This window comes from Schistocerca americana, chromosome 3 (genome assembly GCF_021461395.2).
Source record: "Schistocerca americana isolate TAMUIC-IGC-003095 chromosome 3, iqSchAmer2.1, whole genome shotgun sequence".
In the NCBI taxonomy this organism is placed as follows: Eukaryota; Metazoa; Arthropoda; class Insecta; order Orthoptera; family Acrididae; genus Schistocerca; species Schistocerca americana.
This window is the reverse complement of record NC_060121.1, coordinates 114,450,589-114,473,042: the sequence shown is the minus strand read 5'-3', so window position 1 is coordinate 114,473,042 and position 22,454 is coordinate 114,450,589.

Genomic DNA, 22,454 nt, shown 5'->3' with positions numbered 1-22,454 from the left:
TTCATATTTATATGTCAGTCGTAGTCGTAGTTTTTGCTTCAGATTTAACGTTCCTTCACACTGTCAGAAATACTGACATTACCGTAATCATGTCTCATCTGTTACTGATCTATTACCAAATAGATATAACGTACGTAAGGTCAACTAATTTCATTTTTAACCTTCGGAGTGAGTTCCGTCATTATAGAGAAGACAGGAAGTTAACAAGACGAAGCACACTACCTGTCCCACCATTCTTAACAAACTCTATCGGTATTTATTTGCAGTGTTTTAGAGATTTTCGTATCAGGAATATGTACTACACTAGCTTTGGAGTTAATGCGTCGACAGGTATCTTATATGATTATATATTCACGCACGATACGCTGAAAAAATGGCTCTGAGCACTATGCGACTTAACTTCTGAGGTCATCAGTCGCCTAGAACATAGAACTAATTAAACCTAACTAACCTAAGGACACCACACACATCCATGGCCGAGGCAGGATTCGAACCTGCGACCGTACCGGTCGCTCGGCTCCAGACTGTAGCGCCTAGAACCGCACGGCCACTTCGGCCGATTTTCAAAGATATTGGTTACCTTAATACAGTGTCAACTTTTACGATAGATGATATCGGATTCAGTGTTAATTTTTATGGAAAATAATTTCTTCTTAAAATAATTACATTATATTTGTTCCTTGAGCGTATTCTGTCATTTGAGGTACATATCGTGCAGCATAATTAAATCCTTTACAAATCTGTTTTAATGAGATGCGACGTGTCATTTTCACTGAATACAACATAAAGACCTTTGCCTTTTCTATTTTTATCTGTGTGTTATAATTTTATATTATTAAAAACTAAACTAAACACCGCCCTACAAGGCTTTGAAGACCCAATGGTACCGACCGGCCGCCGTTTGAGTCTCACTCCACAGGCGTCATTGGATGTGGATGTGGAAGGGCATGTTGTCAGCACCCCGCTCTCCCGGCCGAATGTTAGTTTACGAGACAAATTTTATATTATTAGAAGCCGTAAATGAGCGTAAGTCAATATTGGATTATGAGAAAGAACTCTGGACTGAACTTTCCTATAAAGCCATTTCAAGTATCACTCTCCCCACAGCTTGTGGCATTGCAGCGAGTTATTGCGTATCCGGCGTCTTACACTTCCGCTACGTTTTACTGAAAAGACCTCGCTATTTCTTAATATGCTCTTAATACTGTTTGCAGGTCATAAAGGACCTTTGCTACCGCCGAATATCTGTAACGAATAGAATTAAGCAATAATTTCAAACCGACCTGCAGTTCGATGACATGCTGCAAACCTAATCTGTAAAGCTGGAACAACGATAATTAATCTCTTCCCTAAGTTCCTAACATTAAAGTGTTATTTCTTGTTTTCCAATATCTTTTATTTAATTGCATGTGCTGTTCGAAAGAAATTTCTTTAAAATTCTTCAACAGCTAATTCTGGTGCACTATACCAGCTCTGTGAACTGGTCCTGCCGGGGTATTTGGCGAGAAACGGACGCCGCTTTAGCTATGCCAATGCCGTCATACGGTCACGGTGTGGAGGGGCGTGAGCACGGCGCACTCCCGGCCGTCCTCAGCTTCCCACTACTTCTCATTCCTGTCGCTTCTCAGTTGGCATTACGAGCCTGACCGCGCCACGTCCCAGTCCTCACACCAAAGAAAAATGGCCGGCAGTACCGGGAATCCAACTGGGGTCAGACACGTTGACAACTGAGCTGTGGGGGCAAACTTTTAGGTACACTATCTCATCGAAATTTCTAGCACAATAATGACATTTTATATACATTACCAACGTGGTAGAGAAATTTTTCAGTGCAGTCGTTCACTGTTTCATAGCCATTCCCGAACACTGTGTTTGTCATCGTATTCTCCAAAACCACAAACGGAACGACATTTTCCCCATTGGCTCCTCCTCACGATTATCGGCCGCCGCCTGGGGCATCGCTTCATCTTTGAAAAATCTGCTTCCTCTCAATCGACAGGACATGGGCACAGAGACCAAAACATGGCTGTGAAGTGGATCTTGAACTTGTAAGACCGAAGCATGTAAACAGTCAGTAGAATATTTTTAACGATGTAATAACGCGATAAAAAGTGATAAAAAGCTGTCTGTTTCGTGTCTGGCTTGGACGAAGCGTTTAATCGTGTATGATACAGACTGCATGAGTGATCACTGTTACCATCGGCTCACGTGAACGTCCTACACACTAATGGTGAACGATCTAAGTTAAAAAAAAAGTTGGATGAAAGTTGCCTATTGCCCCGAGTAAAAAAGGTGATAAAAGCATAAACAGTTGTAGCTATCTTGCTGTCTGCAGTGTTATTTATTTATTTAAGCTGATCAGATTAAGGCAATCATGGCCTCTGTTACATCGGACCACGGTTGAACATACTCACAGTACATTTTTCACACAATAGTTACCTAAGAAATAACTATTTTACTATCACAAACAGTATTAAAATTATATTAATGTCTATAGAGAAAATGTGAGTAAATAATACTGACTATGAACTAATAAAGTTAATACTGGAGTATTTCTACTACTGCCCTGGCACTAATAATGATAATTATAACAATAATGGTAGTGCAGATATAAAGAGAATTTGTTGTTATTGTTGTTGTTGTGGTCTTCAGTCCTGAGACTGGTTTGATGCAGCTCTCCATGATACTCTATCCTGTGCAACCTTCTTCATCTCCCAGTACCTACTGCAGCCTACATCCTTCTGAACCTGCTTAGTGTATTCTTCTCTTGGTCTCCCTCTACGATTTTTACCCTCCACGCTGCCCTCCAATACTAAATTGGTGATCCCTCGATGTCTCAGAACATGTCCTACCAACCGATCCCTTCTTCTAGTCAAGCTGTGCCACAAGCTCCTGTTCTCCCCAATTCTATTCAATACCTCTTCATTAGTTATGTGATCTACCCATCTAATCTTCAGCATTCTTCTGTAGCACCACATCTCGAAAGCTTTTATTCTCTTCTTGTCTAAACTATTTATCGTCCACGTTTCACTTCCATACATGGCTACACTCCATACAAATACTTTCAGAAACGACTTCCTGACATTTAAATCTATACTCGATGTTAACAAATTTATAGATGTACAAAATAGATAACTAGTGATATAGCGAGTTCTGGGGAAAGGAAATTTAAGGATACTGCATAAGCTAACAATACTGGGAAATGAGGAAATTCTGGGTGAAAAGAAGGATGTACAGGGTAACGAGTGCATGCAGGGAAAATGGTAATCATTATTGTTGCTTCGGTAGATATCTCATTAACTGTCTTCTGAAGCTGGAGATGTTATTCAGTTCTCTTCTATGATGCGGGAGATTATTTTAGAGTCGCGGTCCTGCAACTGAAATGCGAAGAACTTCGAAAAGTGGCTGAACTATGGAGTGGGACGGAAAGGACTTTGCTCTGATAGGAACGGGTGTTTGCGCCATATTGTTGAGACATGAACGTTAAGGTCGGGGAGCGTATGTGAGACAGTGCACGCTGATGACACAGTGGAGAAGACAAAAAGAGTCGAACATCACAGATGTAACGGAAACAGGAATTCACAACCAGTTCCATGTTCCTATGTGCAGTGAGCGTTCCTGAGGATGACCTTATAGGATAACATCGCTGTAATTAATAATTTGAAATATAACTGTTTGTAGATATTCTTTTTAATATCAAAAGGGAAGAGGTTTTTCTATTTTGTAAGGACATGGAGAGATGCTGATACCTTTGTGCACATTGCAGTTACATGGTAAGTCCAGTTGAGACTTTCATCTATTATTGCTCCTAGACTCTTTATCGAGGGAGAGAAGTTGATATTTGTCCCATTTAGGATTAAAGATGGTACGGATTCTAGATATTTCGGGCAGCTTTGGATGACTAACAAGCAGTGATCGGGTTTAAGATGGGTTGAGCTTTAACCCTATATTCTGTGCGCACACGTCGGTGTTGAGATTCTCGGTAGCTGTCGTTAAGATTTATTGGTTTTACATTTAAATACAACTGGAAGTCATCAGCATGCATGCGGTATTTCCAGTAGACAAGACTCGTGACACATCATTTACGTGCAATGAAAAGGTATGTGACCCAACCCTGAGGAACGTCTGATACAGCCTGCCTCCTTCGTGACTTTGTGGTACCGGACATGACAAATTGCTACCATTACGCCAGTTATGAGTTAAACCATTGCCACCTACTTGGCAAGAAATTTGGGCTGCTAACACTGGCAAGTAAAATGTCGAAGCAGACAGTGTAAAAGGCTTTGCTGAAGTCTAAGAACCTCATGACAGTCGCCTCTTGTGCATCAATGAAAGCTTCAGGTCAACTGTTATCTTTATTAAGTAACGGCTCTGAGTACTATGGGACTTAACATCTGTGGTCATCAGTCCCCTAGAACTTAGAACTACTTAAACCTAACTAACCTAAGGACATCACACACATCCATGCCCGAGGCAGGATTCGAACCTGCGACCGTAGCGGTCACGCGGTTCCAGACTGAAGCGCCTAGAACCGCACGGCTACACCGGCCGGCTTTATTAAGTAAGATTGCGTGCTGTGATGTTTACAGAAACCTGATTGGTATTCGTCTACTAGGTTGTTTGTAGCTGGATAGTTTGTTGGCTGGTCGTGGACTATAATTCTAAGGCCTTGGACGGTGCAGGAAGAGTGAACAGAGGTCGATAATCAGGTGGTGCTGTGGCATCCTCATTTTTAGGTAGTGACTTAACTGCTCCCAGTTTTCAGGCCTCGTGGGAATCATCTTTTGTTAAGGAGTTGTTGAACACATATGTTCTAGTGGGCAATATTGGGTCACTAATTAGCTTCATCTTTTGGACTGTGATGCCTCCGTGTTCAGTATATGCTGATCTGACACCCATTCGCGATTTTTTTTATTTTTTTAACAATACTTGACAAGAACATTAGCATAATCAGGAATTCTAATTATAAATACTCGCAAGATTTTAAAAATAAATGGCATAACAATCGACACAAAGACAAGAATTGTTAAATCTGTATGTATTCTCCCCTCGTAATGACGAACTGCAAGTTATAAACCCTCCCCCCCCCCCCCCTCTTGGCTAGACTACTAAAACTTCATGCATGCATTTGTACGACTATCTGCTATTTACTGTTCCAAGAGAAAATGTTATATAAGTACTTATCTTCATTCAGCGTCAGCATCTGAGGCAACATTTCAGATGACAATCTTTGTCATATTAAGGTTCATCCGGACTTTTTGTTATAAAAGACAATAATTTAATTGAGATTTAACGAAGACAGCTTTTATTTCGAAGATTTCTCAACACGGGTTTTGATTATATGAAGACTTGTTCACAAAGTGGCAACAAACACTTTTCACTCACAGGAAAGATATATGCGTTAAACATTTTTCAAAACAAAAAACAGTCTTCATCCACAGTTCAAGTTCTTACTGATCTTAGCTTTACTGACCCACACTGAGTGCTAACAAGAAGTGCGTGCTTTGGCGCGCATTTTGATGTACATATGAAAAATTATTACTTTCAGAAAGTTCTATAAATGTCAGTGCATCAAAATAGTAAGCTGTACAATTTCCACTTTTTACAGGAGTGCCAAATTCAAGTGAAGTTATTTTTTTTATGAAAGTACAATTCTCAGAAATCTAGTAGACACAAAAAGTTTTTTAAACAGTTATGAAAATAAGTACAGTAATTTTGAATATATGCGACGTCACAGGGATTGTTTGTATTTAGTTTTTCCATCAAGATAAATCCAGATAAATCGAAGAAAGAAGAAAGTAATGAAAAGTAGGAGAAATGATAACAGCGAGAAATTTAACATCGAGACTGATGTCAGGAAGTAGATGAATTTAAGGAATTGTTCTATCTAGACAGAAAAATAACCAGTGATGGACGGAGCAAAGACGACATCAAATGCTGACCAGCATTGGCTAAAAGAGCATTCCTGACCAAGAGAATTCTACTAGAATGAAGCATAGGTCTCAATTTGAGGAAGTAATTTGAGAATGTGGTTTGAAGCATGCATTGTGTGCTAGTGAAATGTTGACAGTGGGAAAACCGGAACAGAAGAGAATCGAAGCAACTTGAGATGTGCTGCTACAGACGAATGTTAGATGAACTGATAAGGTAAGGAATGAGGAGGTTAGGTGCAGAATTGGAGATGAAGGGAATATGTGGAAAATACTGACAAGGAGAAGGGACAGTATGATAGCACTTCTGTTAAGACATCAGGGAATGACTTCCATGGTACTAGAGGGAGCTGTAGAGGTACAGATCGGAATGCACCAGAAAATACGAATGATTGAGGACTCAGGTAGCGAGTGCTACTCTGAGAAGAAGAGGTTGGCACAGGAGAGGAATTCGTGGTGGGCCGCATCAAACCAGCCAGAATACTAATGACTAAAAAACAAAAAAGTCAAGGTAATTCATTTATGAAGAAGTCAAGTGCTTTTTTGCAATATAATGATGATTCTTACTTTGGTGAACAATAAAATTTTGTACGAGTATGTCGTTACATAAATGAAATTTCGAAAATAATCATGTACAGATGGTGTTAGTAACGAACGATATTAAGAAAAAATAAAAGCCAGGTTACGCTTCTTATAGGTACATCTATGTTATTATAAAGAGAAATTTGTATTCCAACATTATCGCACACAGCCATGCAAAAATATTATTACGTTATGGACAAATTTGGAACGGTATAAAATCTTGTAACTGCACCAGTGTATTACGTAATTATGTCAGAAACTTGAATCTCTTACTTTGTAGGAGAAAATAGGAATAAACATTACCGAAAACAAGATGGGCTCGTAAACTTCGGCTGTCACAGAAAGTTACCGAAAATCTTGGTTTGTTTTAAATTGCATAAATGTTTTACCAGACTGTTCCAGTTAGAGCCAGTCTGGTGATTCTTCTTGTACTGTTGGCACGGTCTACAATTCGCTCTAACAGGTCGCGCCATTTTGGCAGACACATACGAGGTACTGCCTGATAATCAGTTCTGAAATAGACGTATATGGATTCCAGTAGCGTGGAGGCAGCTCCACGGCATTCCCGCGTTGTCCGTCATGTCGCGACCACTCCTTTGTCCTGTCAGTTGGAGCGAACCACCATTTCTCAGACGTCCTGTTAACTTCATCTTCCTGACGATCTTCATTTTTTTTTGTACCTAGCGCACATCGACCATTCCTTCTACGTCGGTGCGTCAAACTCACGTGTACGGCCTTTTGTTTGGAATTTTATCTCAGATATCGACATCATGCTTCTACTGCACTAAGAATGTCGACTTTTCTCACAGATCCGACGACGCTGTCCTTGATGCCTCCAGCGATAGCGCACTTCGTGACCGCCAGATAAAATGGTTCCCAGTTACAGTAACCATTGATTTCAACTTTTCTTCTGTCCCTCCGAAAATAGAATTCGCAGACATATAGATATTCTCCTTATAAATTCACACTCCTTTTTCTTGCTGCACAAAGATATTAGAGCTTATGTAAAACGAGTATTTATATACATATAACAAAATTGGCCAGGCAGCATACTTGTTATAGAACTGGATTTCGCTGTGATGATATACACTGCTATTATATGTGGCGTTTCTTGAGGAAATGAATGTGCGATAGAGGGGATATATATGTATATTACTTCTCTCTGATTTTCAGCGTGTGTTATGGGAAAGAGCTACGAACGGGAACGATCGTAATAAATAAAGTTTATTCTGCTTTATCGTCAGTTGTACCTGGAAGATCACGTTCAAAAATCTCACAAGCACCTTCAACGCATTTTGCGGCTAATGTGGGCAAGTTCTACTTCAGTAACTCCAAGCTATTCTCTACGTCGTTCTTTAACAGCAAATAACCGTTTAAAAAACTGCCAAGTCTCACCTCTCGTTTCCATATTTTATCTGTGTATTTCAGTCCTTAACAATCCTAAAAATTATAACGCAGTAGGAAAAGGTTTACGATCTTGGTGACCACATATGAGCTGTCTACTGTCCAGACTACGTTCCACTGAGGAACTGTGTCACAGTATATCAACGCAGTACATTCAGTCGTTCAAAATATTCTCACTGTGATCACTGTCTGCACAAAAGAAGGAAAGTTAATTAGCCCAAGAGATGATCAAATAACATATTCTTCGAACAAAATGATAGAAGTCCAAGTACTAGGGAAAAATCTGATAATATATCTCTCTTACAGGGAATATGTCCAAGTTTATCTGGGCAAAAGAGTTAAAGACTGTTTTGAATACGATATTAGGAAGGGTTTTCTGTTTACGTTTTGAGTTAACATACAGAAATATAACATACAGAAACATACAGAAATATATACATTCAGGGAGAAAGATATGTCTATTACGGCGGGAGGATCCCCCGTTTTGTGATGTTTGTGGTGTGCACATCTCTGTTCGGCACATTTTAACAGACTGCATTTTATACCGTGATGCAAGGGCAGAAGCACAAGTTGATGGGGATCTGCCCTGTGTTTTAGCTAATGATGAGACGTGTGTGTCTAGGGTTTTAAAGTTTTGTGATGTGTATGGACTCTGGCCTAAACTTTTAGGCTGGAGGTTTTAGTGTATTACAAAGGGGCTGGCTCTTCCCTTTTTTCCTTGCGGTCAGCCAGCCACTTCCATCTGCTACATTGTTTTAGCTCCCTCTACCACTTTCTTCTTGTGTTGTCCATGTTTTACTGCTGACGGCATGCTTCGTCCCACGTTTCGGTGTGAGTAGGCACATATTTTTCTAACCTTGTTACCAGTGTTTTACGTTCTGTTTTATCTTACCGTTCTGAGTCTTTTCTTGACAACCGTCTCAATCTGTTACTGAGCAGGCGCTGAAGGAGTCTTTTCTTGACAACCGTCTCAATCTGTTACTGAGCGGGCGCTGAAGACCTTGCCGTCGTGCGCCCATACAACCCTCTCCATCATCATCCTTAGTAATTGTGGGAACTGGACTTCACCCTTCTACACAGAGAAGAGCAGTATACTGAAGTGGTTGTTTCACAGCATGGTTCCTCGTCTGCCACTTTTTTGTTTCACATTATCGCCGTACGCCTGTCACTATACAATCTGCATGCCTCTTCATCCGTTCAAATAACTAGTGTCATCTTTCCTGCATGGACTCTACAATTCCTGTGTTTTAGTCCCTCCCAGCTTTACCTCTTTTTCACCTTCATGTAGGTCTCCACGCCCACACTTTCTGAGGTACTCTGTTACCATCCGTATGTCTCAGTGACCGTACCATTCCAGCTTTTTGTTTATATTTACAGTATCAATGTTGAATCTGCTTTCACGTCCCTTTGGTGTCTTCATTCTCTTCCCTCTCTATTGTTGTGGATTTGGAACACTACTTCCAAACTAAAAATGCCAAGCAAGGAAATGTGATGGTTAGCATACTGGAGCTCGCATTCGTGAGGACAACGACTGAAATCCCCGTTCGGATATCCACACTTAGGTTTTCCGTGGCTTCCCCAAATCGCTTAAGGTAAATGCCGAATGGTTCCTTTGAAAGCGCACGGCAAATTTCCTTCGCCATCCGGCCTTAATCCCCACATGTGCTCCGTCTCCAAGAACTTCATTGCCAAGGGGACGTTAATGACAAATTTTCCTTCCTCTTCCTTCCTTCCACTACATAACTACCGAAACATCGTTTGCATTCTTGAAACCTTTCCTTAGATTCCTTTATCAACATAAGCGCTTCTGCCCCATATGATGCACCAAATGCCCAAGCGTTTGTATGAGTTTATATTTTTGACAAGTAATCTGAGAACTGGAAAAGATAGATGAATAGGGTAATGATAGATACTGTAGATATTATTGAAATTAAATCGAAAATCGGATAACTGAAGAGGATACGCCTACGTTTCTAGAGTTTTGCTGCTTCTAGAGTTTTGAGTTGGAGCGAGAATTCTGAGCAGTGTAGGCTGCTCAGGAATAAAGTCAAGGTTAAGTACAAACGAGCTAAAACAGAATGTACTGGAGAAACATATAACGAAACTGAGGAAGAGATCAAAATCGACTTGTGCAGTATTTCCTCGTGTTGCACAGGAAAAAAACTCTCGTTAAATGTTACGTACAGGTCGTTTGTTTTAACTTGAGTCAACTAAATATCACAAAAATTACGCAACGTACGAAAGAAATGTGGTAGATGAATAGTTAATATTAATAAACGGGACATATGTCTGTGCTACAACTAGCCACCTTCTAAACACCGCCGGCCGGTGTGGCCGAGCGGTTCTAGGCGCTCCAGTCTCGAACCGCGCGACTGCTGCGACTGCAGGTTCGAGTCCTGCCTCGGGCATGGATGTGTGTGATGTCCTTAGGTTAGTTAGGTTTAAGTTCTAAGATCTATGGGACTGATGACCTCAGATGTTAAGTACCATAGTGCTCAGAGCCATTTGAACCATTTTTTTTTCTAAGCACCACTCCTACGTGGGCGGGGTCACCGTTGTACTTTCAAATGCGACCTCAACATTTTTATTGCATATTCAAATTCTACGCCAAAGAATATTACGGTAACTCAAAAGATTCTTTCCCCTTCGTGGTAGACTGTGGTATAATCGGCAAACATCAAATGTGCCTGTTTTTGCAATTAAGAACCGACGCATTTGCTTCTACTCTTTATTTACCATGTAAACCTTTTGGGTCCTGACGGTTGATACTCATGTTCAAACGTTAGGTGAGTGCTACAAATTGTCGTAAAAACAAATTATATTGCTAAACATTGCTTTTTCCGGCAAATAAGCAATTTGGAACGTAATGTAGTTTTCTGTTCCCTACGGGGTTGATTGTGGTCAGTCCGCAAGCCATCGGAATGCTTGGTTTTGGTGGCCGCCCTCGAACCTCGCCATCGGGACGTGTGTTTCTATCCAATCGGCGTAACTCTCGCGTTGGCCGCTACGTGACTACCAGCGGAATACAGACTATTAGCACTGTAACAGGGTGAAATGTCCATGAAGTGATAGCGACGGCGCTCCTGCCATGGATACTCACCGAAGGCAAGCACTTCAGCGGTGAGAAGCAAGAGGACTCACTGATATCAAGCGCTCCGATGGGAACAGTAAAGTATTACATCCATGCCATTCTTCCTGTATCGCGCTAAACTTAGTTTCTAACCAGACATTGCAACGACTCGCCGTATTTTACTGTACAATCAAATTTGCAACTCTAAAAAAAATTTCGATCATAAACATCAACTGGTAGAACACAAAGCTTAACATTTACATGGTAAATGAAGCGTAGAATCAAATGTGTCAGTTCATAATTGCAGAAGAAGGGACACTTGATATTCGTCGATTCCAGCGCATCTACCACGAATGGAAAGCAGTGGTTTGAGCCAACCGTACATACTTTTTTGGCGCAGAATCGAAATATACAATAAAAACGGGAGGAGATCACATTTGAAAATACATTATTGCCCTCGTCCAAGCAGGAGGGGTCGTTAGAAGGTGGCCATTTGTAGCACAGACAGACACCTCCATTATCAATATTAGCTTTGCATACGGAACACTGTTTTGTACTATACGTCGTTTTCCAGATAATTGTCTCAAATTGAAATGAACACCCTGCACATCTCATTCTTCTGACCGGTTTCATGCGGTACGCCACTACTTCTCCCACGCCAACCTCTTCAACAGTTGCACCTCAATTGCACCCACCGCACTCAGCTATCTCCCCTGCAGTTGTTGCCCGCTACGGCTCCGTGTAGCACCACGCAAGTTATCCTCTGACGTCTTTACACAGGTCCTACCATCCTGTCCTTCTATCAGTTGGTGTTTTCCCCACACTCCTTACCTAACCGATTCTGCGGACGACTTCATTTCTTCTCTTATGAATCCGCTTGGTTTTCAACTGCCTTGTATGGCGCTACATCTCCAACTCTTCTATTTTCTTCTCTTCCGGTTATTTCACCATCCATGATTCACTAGCCGGCCGAAGTGGCCGTGCGGTTAAAGGCGCTGCAGTCTGGAACCGCAAGACCGCTACGGTCGCAGGTTCGAATCCTGCCTCGGGCGTGGATGTTTGTGATGTCCTTAGGTTAGTTAGGTTTAACTAGTTCTAAGTTCTAGGGGACTAATGACCGCAGAAGTTGAGTCCCATAGTGCTCAGAGCCATTTGAACCATGATTCACTTCCATAAAATGCCGTGCTCTAAAAATACATTTTTCGAAATTTCTTCCTCAAATTAACGCCTGCGTTTGTACCCGTTAACTATTTCAGTGAGGAATTCCCTCTCTTCCTGCGCTAATCTGTTTCTGATAACCAACTTCGTTACCGCTAATCTCGTTTCTGGTACTCCTCATTACACTCGTCTTCCAGCGGTTTACTATCTGCCCATATTTCGTACTCAGTAGGTTCCTGTTTTCAATCAACATATCCTGTAATTTGTCCTTACTTGCCCTGAGGACAGCACGGTCATCAGCGAATCTTGTCATTGACGTCCTTCCACACTGAATATTGATTGCACTTCCGAAACTTTTTGTTATTTCGTCGCTGCTTATTTTATGTAAAAGCTGTAAAGTAGGGAGAAAGTCTGCATCCTTGCCTTACACTCTTATCAATCCGAGTTCTTTTCTCTTGCTCTTCCATTCCCATTGACCCCTTTTCCTTCTTGTAAATACTATACATTACCCATCTTTCCCTATAGCATTATATATTTTCCTGAGAATTTCAAACATCTTGAATCATTTTATATTGTCGAACTCTATTTCCCGGATCGACAAATCCGATGAAGACGTCTTTACCTAACTCTGGCCTCCATTATTAAGGGCACTGTGAGAACTGCCTCTCCGCTACTTGTACCTCTCCTACAACCAGACTCACCGTCATCTAACAGATCCTCAGTTCACTGTTCCAGTCTTCTGTACATTAATCTTGTCGAGATCTCGGATGCGTCAGCTGTTAAGGTGACTACGCGATAATTCTCGCATTTATGTCCCTTGGATGTGTGCTGGTTTGGTGTGGATGATATTCTCCTGAAAGTCTCACAGTATGTCTCCAGCCCTGTGCTGTTTGATTGCTAGCATTCCAAAGCTCTTTCAAGTTCTGACGCTAATATTTCATCTCCTATGTCTTCCACGTTCATTCCCATTACCTGCTCTATCAAGTCACCAACACTTCCTCTTTGTAGTAGTAGTTCTCAATGAACTCTTTCCACATATTAGCTCTCGCCTCTGCACTTAACTGTTGAAATCCTTTTTCCCATCTTAATGTTGACGCCCTTCCTTTTCATTTCGACCGAAGTTGTTTGAATCTCTCCTTCCGAAGACCGCTTCCTTTTCTACACGCAAAGTAATCCTGAAATATTCAGCTTCAATGTTGATGCTACGATGATGATGTGTTGGTGTGGGCGTACGACAGCAAAGTCTTTGGCACCCGTCCTAAAACTTTATTAGGACAGTGCGAATAAAAGTCGTAGAATAGGAAAATGTAATCAACGTCGAAAGTCTTAGTACCAGGTATCGTCAAACTGCGGGCCGTCAGCCACATGGAGCACTAAACAAGTGCTCGTGCGACCCGCCGTCCTCTGTAGTATTTTGTAACAATATGCATCTAGCAACTAACTGCCGAATCTAGAAACGTCAACTTACGTTAAGAGCTTCTTAAGAATGTAGTTTTCCCTCTCAGCAACAAATAGAAATACTTACAAAGGCAACAATGTTTTAATATACCTCTTAGCTTCCCAGGTCATCTTTTTGTCACACTATGTCCCAGGTGCGGTCCGATAGACCGCTTTGTTTAAATAAGCATAAAAATTGCATTCAGAAGTTTCAGCGAAACATGTTCTGGGGAAAAGATTACATCAACACCACACAAAAAATATATTCAAATAAATTTTAAGTTTTTTTACGAAAAAATCGCATTTAAACCAAATACTATAACAAATGAGCATAATACTACGTGATCATGTTAATGCTAGAAACTGAAATACACTGCACTCTAAATTTTACTTCTGGCTTTATTTTTATTGTTTATTTCGCGTGTAATAATAAAAATATAAAATAACTGCCATAAAATACTCAAAATATGAAAATTACACCAGTAATTTTCAGGTTTTTAGTTTTCTTCTCAAAGGTTTGGCTTGCACTCGTTGGAAATTCTCGTAGAGAAATCAAACTAGATTGGTGTCTTGCAATAATGACAAATATGAGACATCTTTCTCTTCTTTTTTGACTCATAGATGGAGAATGTTTTGCGCTTCTCCAGTCGTTGTACGATGACTTGTACTGTTGGTTCTGTTACACAAAACAAGATAAATCGATACACGAAGTTCATAGGCTATGTGATAATTGTTCGCTCGCTTTTTATTTATGATGTCACCAATGAATTAAGTTTCTTCAAAAAATTAAAGCGACTCTCCTGAGTATCGTCTTTGTAGGAATTATTCTGAAGGGCGAATGCATTCACACCGCTTATGTCAAACATGCGAATAAATAATGGCATTGGCCATCGTTGTAAGAGGCTTCGACGACCTCCGATGTTTCTTTCAACTAAATATGTTTGTAACAGAGCCTTTAGCTACAGATTTGGTCCCTACAATTCTGTCTCGTCACTATGATCACTTGTTCCTTTCAAGGATTTCACAGGTGGCAAAACAATTCGTCTCCACTATAACGTTAATCCTTTTCTGAATTATCTTCACATTCAATTTCGTTGTCAACTAGTCCAACACCACTTCCTAAACTGTCCTCAAACCATTTTAAAACAGTATCCTCAAAGTCTAGGTCCGTAACAGCAGATGAAGACTTGGCTACTGAATCCATAACGCAACGTCCTAAGTGCGATCTCAGAGACGGATAGCACGACAAAAGCAGTAGTAGTATAGATTCAAGTCACTCCAACGTGACTACAGACGAAGGAAATCACTACAGCTTCGGGAAAGAACAACTAGATATGGCTGAAATTTCTTAACCTACCATTATGCATTATCAACAGAGTAACAATAAACGCTAGCGGTCTGAGAGACCGCACCTAGGACGTTGAGGGATACGCTTAATTTTAATTGAAGCTGTTGATTTCGATGTGAGCTACATAAAGTTGGCAGTTTACCTCAGAGAGGAGGGGTAAGTAATGCGGGCCCTACGAGGTTAGAGGTGCGGACACTAAGAGGTTCGAGTATTTGAAAGGGGGAATGTTCTTCTTCTTATTTCGTATAGGCCAACTAAGGACCACAACATGCTACTGTTGCGTTTGGAGTGGGCTCTGGTGTTTGCCCAGTAGTTAAACATCCTCTGACTGTGTTGTTCCTTCCTCTCCTGTGCCCAGAGGTCACCAGTCTTCTTTCTTGGTAGTCTGTCCTGGAACCTCTTTTGCCTAAGCTTCTTCCTGAGTATTGTCCGATCCTTCAAGTTTCCTTCTGTTACTCCCAGTTCCTGAAGATCTTTCTCCACTTCCAACAATCATGCTCACTTGGTCTTCCTCTTTTGCCAGTAACAGAGAGGCTGGTTGGTCAGTCTGTCACGAGGCATCCTATAAACGTGTCCATAAAATGAAAGACGTCTTTTCCTAGCTACTTCTGTGATTCTTTCACAGTACTCGGACATCTCTCGGTTGGGTCGCCTTTTATAATTGTCGCCTTCCTTGACTGGCCCCAGTATGTTCCTCATTATCTTTCTCTCCTGGATTTCGAACTTTTAGGTGGGTCCCTTCCTACTGAGTATTAAACACTGTGAAGCATGTAACGCTACAGGACGGATGACTGTCTGGTAGTGTTTCAGTTTAGTGTCACGGGAGATACATTTTTTACTATGTTTTCCTGGTCAGCTGGTATGCCAGCTCTAGCTTGTTGACTCGAGTTGATAGTGCTGTTCCATCAGATAGATTAGGTTCCAGCCATTCTCCCAAGTACTTAAACCTGTTGGTTTTCTTGATCTCTCCCTGGTCTAGATGCAGTGTACTAGGAGATTCACCTATGTTCGTGGTGTACTGCGTTTTTTTCAAGTGATACAGAAAGCCCAATCTTTGCCTCTTGCTGACTGAGAACGTTGTTTCACTGAAGTTTCTATTGAATCTGATAGATGTGCTAGGTCATCGTCAAATGCCAGGCAATCAACATTGAGCCCATTGTACTTATGTCCCAGAGAGATACCATTTGGAATCCCCTCTCGAGCTAACTCCTTCCGCCACTCTCTTTTTGACTTTTCCAGGGCACAGTTGAAGAGGAGAGGGGGGACAGACCATCTCCCTGTCTTACTCATTTGATTTCAAAACTTTCTGAGAGTGTTCCTCTGAACTTCAGGGTCTTTCAGCACTGACAAACCACGGCCATGCGCGACTCGTACAGATCAGCTGCAATGGTATAAATTTTGACACAGAAATATGATAGATTCGAGAATGCGCGTTACAGAGAAGCTCGGGTTCAAACGTGTTGCTTACTTGTAGCAAGGAACATTAAATTAAATAAAGGCATTGCAATACAATTCAATGAAGTAGTAATAAACTGATATCAAAACTATATTTGTGATCGTATCATGTATCAAGGTTTCCATCGTTTTAATTGGTCAAATAGGTCAAATGGCTCTGAGCACTATGGGACTTAACATCTGAGGTCAACAGTCCCCTAGAACTTAGAACTACTTAAACCTAACTAACCTAAGGACATCACACACATGCCCGAGGCAGGATTCAAACCTGCAACCGTAGCGGTCGCGCGGTTCCAGACTAAAGCGCCTAGAACCGCTCGGCCACACCGGCCGGCTTGTAATTGGTGAATAGTTTCGAACGCATGCGTTAATTTTCAACTCCCAGAAGGTACAATATTAATAAAAACATTAAATACAGTATATTTAAATATTTAAATAGTTTTTGAACATTTTTAATGCGCAGATTTCTGTGGTTGCTGATCCTTATACCATCGCAGTATTGGAACTGCATTTGCGATCTTGTCTCATATTGCATAATACATTTACATATAGGAACAGTCACTTTTATTAATTAATTAATAATCCGCTCACATAGACAACACGACAACACTTCGTCCTCCAATTACTGTGCCACAACTTTATGGTCGCTGTGGGTGACAGCAGCTGAAACAGAGAACATTCGAAGTGTTCCAAATGGAGCAGATTTTTAATGATCAGCCTATGTATCTCTAAAATTCTGCTAAGCAGACGACATCGCTTTTGCTTGTAAAGCCAGAGGTCTCGGACAAACGGAGACAATTCTCACAGAATATCTAGTCGTTATAAGCTCCTATTTTAGAAAGTGGCGGCTTAAACCCAGTACAAATAAAACTGAACAGCAAACGAGCTAATACGGAGCTAAGAGTGAAACTTAACGGAAACACTCATTGTCATAACAGGTACCCTAAGTATCTTGCTGCCACCCTTGACCGCACCCTTTCATACAAAAAAGTCTTGAAAACACCACTGCCGAAATAAAAATTCTTAACAGTGTTATTCAAAACTACTGTGAAATGACATGGAGAGCGTCAGCAGATACCTTGCGCTCAAGTAAAATGTCGAAGCAGACAGTGTAAAAGGCTTTGCTGAAGTCTAAGCACCTCATGACAGTCACCTCTTGTGCATCAATGAAAGCTTCAGGTCAACTGTTATCTTTATTAAGTAATGGCTCTGAGCACTATGGGACTTAACATCTGTGGTCATCAGTCCCCTAGAACTTAGAACTAGTTAAACCTAACTAACCTAAGGACATCATACACATCCATGCCCGACCCGAGGCAGGATTCGAACCTGCGACCGTAGCGGTCTCGCGGTTCCAGACTGCAGCGCCAGAACCGCGCGGCCACTTCGGCCGGCGTAGAAGGGAGGCCTTGTTTAGGGAATACCGGAAGCTACAGGAGAAACTGGAATTATCCATACAGGAAGACATACCAGGTCTACGAGTCCGTTCAAGAAACCTGCCATTACTGCAAGCAGAACAATTACAGAATGTTACAAAAAGGTACGGCCAAACTTTCAGGAAACATTCCTCACACACAAATAAAGAAAAGATGTTATGTGGACATGTGTCCGGAAACGCTTAATTTCCATGTTAGAGCTCATTTTAGTTTCGTCAGTATCTACTCTACTTCCTCAATTCACCGCCATGATTTCATACGGGATACTCTACCTGTGCTGCTAGAACATGCGCCTTTACAAGTACGACACAACATGTGGTTCATGCACGATGGAGCTCCTGCACATTTCAGTCGAAGTGTTCGTACGCTTCTCAACAACAGATTCGGTGACCGATGGATTGGTAGAGGCGGACCAATTCCATGGCCTCCACGCTCTCCTGACCTCAACCCTCTTGACTTTCATTTATGGGGGCATTTGAAAGCTCTTGTCTACGCAACCCCGGTACCAAATGTAGAGACTCTTCGTGCTCGTATTGTGCACGGCTGTGATACCATACGCCATTCTCCAGGGCTGCATCAGCGCATCAGGGATTCCATGCGACGGAGGGTGGATGTATGGATCCTCGCTAACGGAGGACATTTTGAACATTTCCTGTAACAAAGTGTTTGAAGTCACGCTGGTACGTTCTGTTGCTGTGTGTTTCCATTCCATGATTAATGTGATTTGAAGAGAAGTAATAAAATGAGCTGTAACATGGAAAGTAAGCGTTTCCGGACACATGTCCACATAACATATTTTCTTTCTTTCTGTGTGAGGAATGTTTCCTGAAAGTTTGGCCGTACCTTTTTGTGACACCCTGTATATGCCAGTAATATCGACGTGAGAGACCTGTAGGATCCTGAAGAGCGCGTGTGGTTCCGAAAGTATTACTGTGATACTGCTGGCACAGAACTCTCTACAATAACTTCATTAAAATTCAAAATGCTCACCACCAGCAGCGATGTCCGTTTGTAGTGTATGCCGACTTTGAATGTTTGCTGGGTCCTATTACTCGCTGTGAAGGGAACCCCTTAGCCTCACATACAACCTTCACACAAAAACACGTACCTTATATTGCAACGTTCCAAGTTGTATGTGGACATGCCTCTAAACTTAACCCCTACGCGTCATATGTCGGTGATGATCCTGCAGTTTGGCTTCTCACCGAGCTTGAAAAACTTTAATGGGAAGTTGATAAGCTCTACAGCACCATCATTCCCATGACCAAATCAAAGGAAGATGGTCAATTGTATGAAAACACAGTTAATTGTCATATTTGTGGGCTACTGTTACATAGAAAAGTGGAAACTGCCTGTAGGGATCATTGCCATCTTACGGGAAAGTTCGGCGGTGAAGCTCATAACGCATTCAATTTGAGGTATAAGTTACCACGGCACGTACCTAGTCGCTATAAGTTCCTATTTTACAAAGTGGCGACTTAATCCCAGTACAAATAAAACTGAAGTATGTAGATTCCATCCGATCTGCGACTGTGTGACACCGAACCAGACAACCCACCACATGGAAGATAAATGCCCCTTGCGTTCCTATCAGGGTAGTTGGAGCGACTTACGAAACCTGTCGATACAGTTCTTATATTGATTAGGATCTTAGATATTGGCATTCAGTTAGCTTTATGTGCAGTTTCGTCTTCCTGTATTCTTGTTACACACCGCGATAAAATAAGGAAAATCAGAGCTCGTAGGGAGAGATATAGGTGATCATTCTTTCCGCGCGCTATACGAGATTGGAATGATAGAGAATTGTGGAGGTGGTTCGATGAACCCTCTGCCAGCCACTTAAATGTGATTTGCAGAGTATCCATGTAGGTGTAGATGTAGTTTTCTTTTTATTCGATGAGTCATGCATTATAATTGTACACTGGATACTTTTTCAGACCGAATTCTCTAACAGTCTAAATGTTATGTGTTACGCAACAGAGGTTCTGAGTACAAGCGTTGTGATCTTTGGTTGTCAATATTGTAGCTTGCACGATTATTAAGTGATAGCGTCTGATGTTGGTCACTCTGCTGAGCGGTCTGGGCATAATTAGCAGAATACAGAGATGCAAACGCAGAGGGTGTTGATTTTTGGAAATACGGTTTTTTAAGGACTGATTTTACAAGTGTGGAGATATTCAGGTAATGTTGTTATTGCTTTGCTTGCTCGCGCAAAATTTATGACACATTTGAGGGCGATAAATCTTCCGTGTGTTTTTCCTTTATTGATTCAAGCAGGTTAGCTTCATCGTCCATACGAGATTAAATAAAATTATCTGCTCACATGGCTTGGACTCAGAGCTATGAAAGCACCCTCCTTTACCATTTCATAAAAGAATTAGATGGCAAAGCTATATTTGTTCATTGCAAAGATTATTGTAACAGATAAAAGCGATTTTACGTATATATATTGAAGCTGCGAGTGAAAATTTGTACCGAGGCCGGGAATAGAACGTGGATCTCCTGCTTATTAAGCAGAGGCGTTAGCCGCTAAGCCACCATGGCACAGTGGTTCAGATTGCCCTGGAACGCCTCCCCCCAAGACCCAAATTCTCACTGCCACCCCAGTCTACTGTGGCTAGCTCATCTGCCTAGTAAGCAGGAGACCTGGGTGCGATTCCCGGGCCGGCCGGAGTGGCCGTGCGGTTCTAGGCGCTGCAGTCTCGAACCGAGCGACCGCTACGGTCGCAGGTTCGAATCCTGCCTCGGGCATGGATGTCCTTAGGTTAGTTAGGTTTAATTAGTTCTAAGTTCTAGGCGACTGATGACCTCAGAAGTTAAGTCGCATAGTGCTCAGAGCCTTTTGCGATTCCCGGTCTTGGTACAAATTTTCACTCGCGTCTTCAGTCTATGTACACAAAATCATATCACTATGAGACCAGTAAAGTATCTGAGATTGTGTCATTTCAAGTACCTCCACTTGGGTTTCGCGTTGGATCCCCAATTGCTTTTGACGGTGAGGTGCTACTACAGAGCATGGAGAGCGTCGGTCTGTTTGTGTGTAAGGGCGAACTTAAACCAGACAGAGGCGGCAGTGAGAATTTGGGTCGAGGAGAGAGGCGTGCCAGGATAATAGTGTGAACCATTGTGCCAAGATAGCTTAGTGGCTGGCGCACGCGTACCCAGTATGCAAGAGACCTGGGTTCAGTTGCCGGACTCGGAACAAATTTTCACTCGCCACTTCAGTCTATAAATATAAAATCGTATCTGTTTGAGACCAGTGAAGTATGTGAAATTGTGTCATTCCATTTAGATAAAAGTGAATTCACAAAACAGTTTCTAAACAGTAGTCTGTTCTATACCATTCAGTAAGTTCAGTTTCTTTCATCGTCCCCTTACTAAAGTTTCATATTGTGACCGTCTGTCACCGCATTATACTTAGTTGAAGACAGATGCTCAATATTTAAGGGCGATGTTCTTGGCATAGTTGGGTTTCTTTGCATTGCACTTGGATAAGGTTTTCTTTAGCTGGTTTGCTGTTCCACTGCATTTTAGCGTTCACCACTTTCGAGTAGTGCCGAGTTTCCGTTGCCACACGGCACATTACGAAAGATTATTACGGCCAGTTCTACGTCACTATTAGGACAATAAGATCAGTTGCAGTCAAGCACAGCATTTCAAAATTGTCATCAGGGTCAGTTCAGTCACAGTTCAATTCAGATTTAATTTTTTTATAAGACATTCTTATTCTTACAGTTTTGTACGTAAATCTGCAGGGCATTTTAACAGAAGCATTTTGAGCGTTTATTGCTTCAAAGGTTAGTTTGCAGTTTTATGCAGAATTTTTGCTCTTTTCGTTTTGTGTGCTGGAACTGCAATACATGTAATGTGCCGTCACGCAATGTAGCACTGTTCACTGGACTGCGCAAAACAAAATTTCGTAGGATAGCTTCCTTAGTATGCAGCTTCAGGTTTTCTAATTGTTTTTATTAAAAGTTAACTGCAATATATTCATACAATTTCTGTTGGATGTGGTGACTCTTTTCATCATTCATCAGACAGTTTTTGGGTAAACACATCACTTGCGTTGTTTTCACATTACAGTTCATACACTCACGAAAGTTATGAATAGGAGATCAGCATATAAAACAAACCAAACGAACAAAACAGATACGTATTTCACGAGACAAAATTCGACATTATTTTTCGATTTTATATTGCGCAACGACTCGCATATTTGCTGGAGATCTGTGCAAAGACAGATGTAGCACGACTCTCGTTACCAGCACCTAAATGTTTACTCAAGAGAAAAATCTGCCACTAACGTAAGTGAGGAGCCCGTCTCTTGTTAACGGATTCTGCACAGACTGTGACCATTGGTAAGTTTCCACCACTATTTCAAGTGGCCCGAATAGCTTTTGTGACTCGGTGTGGTCCCCACAAAAATAATACAGAAACTGGCACAGCGATTGCAGTGAGGTGTCGCTTTGGATCATTAGGAGGCATGGGAGCGCCGCGCCAGCTGTTTTTCCGAGGTGAAGCGCCTCTGCGTTTCGTCTCAGCCTTGTCCGCCTTGTGCAACGGCAGGGTTGCTGCCAACAACAGGTGTGAGCAAGACTGTGGGATGCAGCCAGTCTCCACGAAATCGCGTACAG